Genomic DNA, 7,865 nt, shown 5'->3' with positions numbered 1-7,865 from the left:
TGAGCTCTCTGCCCTTCCCAGGCCACCCTGCCCACCCTGCCCACTCTGCCCACCCAAGCCCCTGTCAGGCCCAGTTGTTGGAAATGTTAGCCCCTCCTTCCAACCTAGGAATGCATTCTGCATAAGTCTGAGCCAGGTTCAACATGGTTATCTGTTGGCTGGTATTATTGTGCGAATGTTGTTTACTATGAGTCAGGCAATTTCAGACAGTATCTCAATGAAGGAGGAGCAAAGTTGAGGCTCCAGCAGCCTCTGCTTTCCTGTGCCAGTTGGGTGGCAGCCTTTCGAGCCCTGCAATGCTTTCTAACCCCTCCCTTCCTGCCCTGGGTTCACAGCCCCATGCACAGGAGCGCCTCTGTCAAGCCTCTTGAACAAGCAAACCCTCTGAGCTACGATTTCCCACCCAGGTTCCCGGCTGTGCTGTGCGGAATGCAGAGTGCTCAGGCTCAGCTAGGCCTTGGCCCTCCAGGAGAGCTGTGAGCTGGGCATTGGCCCATCAGCGACAGTCACCACACACAGTGAGGTAATCATATTCTCAGAGGCCACTGGGTCTGATTTCACAGAAAAAGAGACAATGCTGCTTCTATTGGCATGGTCCCAGTCTTCACCATTGGCCGTGATGCCCCCCACCCCGCCCCACCTCACACTGTGTTTTTGTGCTGTGGGATTGAGAAGTATCTAGCTCTCCACGACCCCCCCTCATCCCAAGGCTTGGTGTCATATCTCACACACACACATACACACACAAATATACACATAACACACATATTCATACACATACACACATGCACACAATTATACATAACATACATACACTCTTACACACCTACACATACATAACACACATACACACACAACCAGCTACGAGCAGTGGCTCTCTCTGTTGCCCAGGCAGGATGGCACTAGTGCTGATTCAATCCTTTCCATCCCCCATCTCCCTTTGATGGGAAGTTGGGGGTACAGGGGATCAGTCCATCCCCACAGCATTAACGTACTACTAAATAAATAACCTCTAGTTCAAGAGTCAGAATTGCCATGATTTAGGATGTGTCTGCTTGTGGCCAAGCTGTGTCTTTTCCTCCTTCTGACTATGGACTCATCCAGGGCAGAGATGCTTTCTGGCTTTTCATTTTATTTTTTGATGGCTTGTTTGTTGTTGTCATAAGTCCCTGTCACAGACAGATGGTGGGTGCCTAGTTTCAGTGAATGGAGGAAAGAATGAATGGATAAACAAACCCATTAATTAAAACTGATGACTGTGGGGGGTAGTCGGGTGGCTCGGTTGGAGCGCGGGCTCTCAACCACAAGGTTGCCAGTTCAATTCCTCGAGTCCCGCAAGGGATGGTGGGCTGCGCCCCCTGCAACGAGTAACGGCAACTGGACCTGGAGCTGAGCTGCGCCCTCCACAACTAAGACTGAAAGGACAACAACTTGACTTGGAAAAGTCCTAGAAGTACACACCGTTCCCCAATAAAGTCCTGTGCCCCTTCCCCAATAAAATCTTTAAAAAAAAAAGTGACGACTGTGCATAATGGTGAAGATGACCAGAAAAATAGATATTTGAAAGAATGAATGAGAGATGACATGAGGAATAAAATAACTTGATAAATCGTTAATTTTAACTTTCAATTGTTTTCTTGCCAACTCAACTATGCAAAGAAAAGTCACTTGATTTTTTCTTTTTTAGTCTATAGGTTAACTGCTGGCCCCAAATCCTCCTGGCTGGTGAAGAATGTGAGTTCTCCTTGTCAGAATGACCTCCCCCTCCCTGGGTTGCATAGCACCAGGTTTGGTGTATGTGATGAGCGAGAACCAGCTCATCCTCCACCCCCAAATGGCCTCTTCAGGTCCTGCGTACCTTTACAGAATCTATTCCAAGGATGCCTTGGAGGGGGCATCTGGGCCGAGGAAACCTGCGGTCGGGGTTCCCCAGTGGGGTCACAGACTCCAGGCCGCCAGGATCCAGGCTCTGAGTGGACATGAGAAGAGCCCCCTGGGGCCAGGATCTAAGGAGCACTGGGTCAATGACAAACTGGAGTGACGTTCAGATTGTTTACAGCACCATGGTAAACAAGGCATGTGTCTCTACAAGCCCTCTGTCTGGCTTTCGTCTTGGGGACAGGCTCAAGCCCTTATGGAGGTTGGTTACATCTGTAACTCTCCTAAGGATATAGTTCAGACATAGCCTCATCTCCAGAGGATGCCAAACAGCTCGGCACAGGTCTCTGTGGTTTCAGGACCACACAGAGCTGTGTGTGTGTGTGTGTGTGTGTGTGTGTGTGTGTGTGTGTGTGTATCTCCATCTTTCCTGCCTCCCCTTCAGTACACGGTCGGTCGTCCTCCAGGGCACCCTCACAAGACTGAGAGAGGGCTAACCTGACCCTATGCCTTCAGCCTCATGTCCAGATGGAGGAGAAAGACAGACATTTAAACAGGAGAGTTTATTGAAAGAGAAGAGTTGCCAGTGTCTGGGAAGGGAGGTGGCCTTTCCTTGCAGACTGAGAAGTGGAGGAGGAGGGAGGGTGAAGAGGCAGCCCATACCGTGTCTTCCTCCCTGGGATGCTGCAATGCTGATGCCGCCCTAGGCAGAGAGGAGGGGAGAGGCTTAGGATCAGATTGGGGGTGGGAGGTGGGGTTGACAGTTTAAATCAAATGGCACTGGACATTTATAACTCTCAAAGTAAAAATAAGCCTGCGATGTCAAGGGGTCAGAAATGGCAATTCAACTAAATATGTTTAAAAACAAAGAAAGAAGGTAAAATAAAGCCATTTCCTATCTGTACCCCAGCAGCTCAGCCTACTCAATAGACCAAATTTCTCCAGCCCCAGGAGGCTCTGTCTACCCCAGGGAAAATCCTTCTCACTTCGTGTTTATTGCAGACTATCTGGGTCTGAGCATAGACTTTTTTTTTGGAAGATAGAGTCAGCCTGACTTAGATGTTACTCGACTCACCTGCTTGCTGCATCCTTCCTGAGGGGAAATGAGGACAGAGCCAACGCAGCTAAGATAAGAAACTGAAAAAAAAAGGGGAAATACAGGAAGGAAAAAAATGTGTAGAGACTACTCTTGCAAAACATTAACCCAGACACACAGGTCAAAAGCGAAAAAAAAAAAAAAGAAACCCAGAGATCGGAGTGGTAAAGAGGAGGGCTGCTGGAGCAAGGAGGTATCCTTAGCTTCCTCAGATCCTCAGGTGAACAGGGATCAGACAGCTCCTTCAGCTCACACATGCCCTTGGCCTTTAGACCAGTCAGGAAATCTCTATCTGGGGCCTCGGTTTTCCTGACTGCCAAAATAGACACCAATAGCAGGTTCCAGCAACCTCACACAAGTGGCATGGAGTCAAATACAATTGAACGGCCTGAAATGAAAAAGAAACTCTGAAAATTCTGCATAAAGGGACTCTATACCCAAAACTTCCCTAGTCGTGCTCATTGCCAATTACTGAGGCCCTTATGGAGACTGGTGAATTCTGTCATTCTCCTAAGGATATATTTAGGCGACTCTTGTTTTGTAACTCTCTTTGGGACTTTACAAAACAGTATTCTATTAATTTTAAACATATACAGCTTAGCAACAAGTTGTGTGCCAAAAGTAGATTTGCAGGTTGGTAGTTGGCTCTTCGAATCCAGTTTCATATAAATACCATGCTAAAATGAATCCATGATACATGTGCAAACTAGCAGAAAAAAATACTGTTACTAAGTATGAAACCAAACAGGAAAAAAGATATAGTATATTAAAAGTGACCAAGTGGGGCAGCCGGATGGCTCAGTTGGTTAGAGCAGGCGCTCTCAACAACAAAGTTGCTGGTTCAATTCCCACATGGGATGGTGGGCTACTCCCCCTGAAACTAAAGATTGAAAACGGTGACCGGACTTGGAGCTGAGCTGCGCCCTCCACAACTAGATTGAAGGACAACGACTTGGAGCTGATAGGCCCTGGAGAAACACACTGTTCCCCAATATTCCCCAATAAAATTTATTTTAAAAAAAAATAACTGACCAAGTAATAGTACATTCACTACCAGGTACTATTAAATTCTCCACTAATGCTTGAATGCTGTTATTTCCTTCATCTTGAAAGCTTACTCAGGACATAAAGCAAGTATAACAAGGAAGGATGTGGAAAATCATGATGGAATTTTTGGCAAGTCAAGACAACCCACATGTTTCTCCTCTAGGACTTCCCGGAGCCATTTTCCTCCATCACCTCTGTCCACTGACCACTTCCTGGCTCCACACCACCCCATCTTCCTCACCCAACTCTAGCATAGATGAGAGTCACACACAAGATATTAACGCTCAGGGGAAGGAAAGACTGACATTTCTATTTTAAAATTTATTAAGATAATTTAACTGCAAAAAAGAAAGTTGCAGTTCTTCAGTTGTCAGGTTCTAAGTCAGCCTGATCTGAAGTGGCTAGGTGTTCTTTGGTGGCACCATGTCTGGACGGAGGGGACTTGCGCGTCCATTCTAAGTCTGCCTGTTTCTCTACATTTAGCATGGGTTTCCCCATCTAGGGCTACAGACCACATGGCCAGGGCAGGTTACACACTTTGTGGGCCCAGTACAAAATGAGAATGCGGGGCCCTTTGTTCCAAACTACTGAGCATTCAAGACAATAACAGCAGAGCATTAAACCAAGCACTGGGCACCCGTACATGGACCCTGCGTCACAGTCCACTGAATCCAGCCCTGAATGTGGCACCACCCTGACTGGACCTCCTGGGTCATGTCCCAATTTCTGGGCCATGTCCCAATTTCTGTCCAGATTTCCCAAGTAACTTCCTTTCACCTCCTTTCATTGTGTGAACTGTGCAAAGAGCCCTTAAGAAAGGTGCCTCTGGTTGGTGGCCTCAGTGACATTCTTTGCTTCTGAGGCCCCATGTCTATCTGGCTGAGCAGAGAGTGCTTTAAATCAGCCCTTACATTCTAACTGTGGTCCAGTGCAAAACTTCCCCTATCAAGAACTTTTAAAAATAGGAACTCAGAGCTCCAGAGCAAAGACAACAGACATATGGCTTCAGTGGTCACACTGGGTTCTTCCGTTTTCTACATCTGCTTTTTCACTAGTCTACACCTTCAGCATGCTGGCTGCATCTGGGCCTTTCTTTAGGTTTTTAGCCAACACTAAACCCCAGTGTGGTGATTAATTTTATGTGTCAACTTGACAGGGCCATGTGATGCCCAGATATTTGATCAAACATTATTCTGCATGTTTCTGGGAGGGTGTTTCTGGATGATATTAACAATTGAATCAGGAGACTGAGGAAAGCAGATTGCTCCCCCCTCCCCCCAAGGGATCATCCAATCAGTTGAAGGCCTGAAAGAAACCAAAAGGCTGACCCTCCTGTGGCTGAGGAAAAAAACAAAAAGACCCTGGGATATTGGTCTTCTTCTGCTTTTGGACTCAGACTGAAACATTGGCTCTTCTTGGATCTCCATCCTGCTGGCTTGCAGCCTGGAACTTACGCCATCAGCTCTCTGGATCTCCAGCTCACTGGCTGCAGATCTTGGAACTTTTCAGCTTCCATAATCTCAGGAGCCACATCCTTATAACACATACATGTCTGTCTGTCTATCTATCTATCTATCTATCTATCTATCTATCTATCTATCTATCTATCTATCATCTATCTATCTATCTATCTATCTATCTATCAATGTATCTAAAATAAATGTTTGTTTTTAACTGTCAATAGGATATATGTATATATCTTCTTGTTCTGTTTCTCTGGACTTTCTGCCATGAAATTCCCTTCTCTTATGGAACAACTTAACTGTGCACTAATTTAGCCAACACAGGCTAGCTTCAGCTGAGGCAGTGGCGGGAAGGGGTTCCATGGGAAGAGAGAAGAAGCCTGTGGAGATGAGCTCTCACACACTTGATCATTCCTTAACCACTTATCGAGTGTTTGTTGAACACCTACCCCATGCCTGGGGGTGTGCTGGGGACTAGGAGTTGCGAAATGAACAAAGCCTGATGGGGTCCTCCAAGGGCTCTAGGTCTGGGGTGGGGGGGGCAGGGCACAAACATCAGAACATGTCTGACCATCTCCTGCCTTATGTTCAACGAGAGGAGAGCTTAGTTAGAGGGCCGAGGTGCCGAGACCCATGTCCTAGGGCTCATTTTCCTGGACAAATTCACTGAGTTACTATTTGACCTGTTTCACTTCTGGGAATTTATAATTTTACAAGGCTGTAAGTTTGTATTTTCTTAACTAGATTAAACTTTTGTTAAGAAAACAAGTAAACATAAATAGTCCTTAATGGTATAATGATCTAAATCCTTCAGAGGTAATAAAACCATATGCAGTCCGGTTCTGGGTGGCACCTACTCCACCCTGGACACATCAACCTGTGCAGGGACGCCTGCTGTCTTCTTTTTACAGATGATAAATCTGAAGAACTAAGAATTTAAGTAACTTGCCCAAGGTCACCCATAGCTAGCAAGTAGCAAATCTGAGGCTTGAGCTCAAGTGATTTTGTTTTCATTTTTTCTAAAGCTTGCACCACTTTGGACCTGGCCTGTAAATATTCTCTTAAGAGACTGCGTTGTCTCCTTTCCTATCCTTCTATTCCAAAGCTTCAACGTCCCTGCAGCCTGGCAATTACATGGGTAGTAACTGGCCTTATGCTATTTTTGCATTTAGAGGATTGGACATGCTTTTTACACACTTCTAGACTTCTTGTTTGGTTTATCTTTTCTAAAGGTCAAAACAAACAAGAGTGAGCCTGACCTGCTCCCTCCAGGCAGCTGCTGAATGGGAGCCTTCCAGAACCATGGCCCAGCAATTAGCTGACACGAGCCCAGTTTCAGGCTGCAAGTAACTTGGGGGAGAATCTGACAGGCTCACCAGGTGCCACTGTCCCAGCACCTGGCAGCAGCCCTGGCCACCGCAGCCGTCACTGCTGGCTGAGTGAGTGAGTCACTGAATCCAAGACACAGGGAACAACCTCACCTGCCAGTCCAACACCAGTCTTTTCTACTTTTAGTTTTAGAATTATTAGAATTAGAATTACAAGGAGAAGGGGGAGGAGCAGGGGAGGGGGGAGGGAACAAGGAAGGGGAAGGAAGGGGAAAGGGAAGAGGAATGGAAAGGAGACGGAAAAACCTGGAGAGAGCTCTCCCTACCTGCATATGATCCCCAACCCTCCTCTCCCTTTCCTCTTTCCTTTCATGAGCAGCCACTTCCTCCTCCGTTCCTTCGCAGTCTTACACTTCCCTCCCTCCCTCTCTCCCCCTTTCCCTTCACACACAAGATCTCCTTCCTCCTGTAAAGTCCAACCTGTAGTGACTTTCTCCCAATTCAGATCAGTGTTCCTGTGTTACTATGGCAACGCACGGCTACTAAGGCTTTTCAGCAAAGTCACTTCTACCCTGTATTTTTAATAGGAAACCTGTATTCTACATCTTGTCCTTCCCCACTTGCCACTGACAATTTAAGCAAAACACCAGCTCCAGATTCTCTAATGTCTTTAAATGTTTTTAAGCAGCCGTATCTCTCTTAAACTATTTTGATGTATTTTGAATAATTTTGGATATAAGATTGTCAATATAGTTAATTCAAAATATGTTACTAGTACAATTTTCTCCATGGAGTGTACCTGACTTAGTGAGGGGTGGACAAGTCGAATTTGTCATTATGCAGAGGCATTGACAAAAGCTGAATTGTGAACACTAATCAGGGGAATGGTTCAAGGGGAAGGCAGGAGCAAACCGGAAACCTACCCCAAGAAAACTGTCCAGCACACATGCATCAGGCATGAGCTTGTGAAAACTCCAGCCACAAAGACCCCCAGCACTCAGCATCCCCTCCAGGCCCTTGCTGAGAAAGTCACAAATCTTATGTGTCATCTTG

The 7,865-nt window shown here is 46.3% G+C and overlaps 1 long non-coding RNA gene across 1 annotated transcript; it reads right to left on the bottom strand.

The window, feature by feature from the left end:
* Window positions 1-2,463: 2,463 nt before the first annotated feature.
* Window positions 2,464-7,206, bottom strand: LOC141573068 (uncharacterized). Its single transcript, XR_012498637.1, has 3 exons — window positions 7,139-7,206; window positions 2,954-3,015; window positions 2,464-2,581 (listed from the first exon to the last, which is right to left on the bottom strand). It is a non-coding gene; the product is annotated as an uncharacterized LOC141573068 (long non-coding RNA).
* Between the last annotated feature and the right edge of the window lie 659 nt (window positions 7,207-7,865).

This window comes from Rhinolophus sinicus, linkage group LG09, assembly GCF_036562045.2.
Source record: "Rhinolophus sinicus isolate RSC01 linkage group LG09, ASM3656204v1, whole genome shotgun sequence".
Lineage (NCBI taxonomy): Eukaryota > Metazoa > Chordata > Mammalia > Chiroptera > Rhinolophidae > Rhinolophus > Rhinolophus sinicus.
Note: the sequence above shows the minus strand (reverse complement) of the source record. Positions and strands in the feature narration are given on the sequence as shown.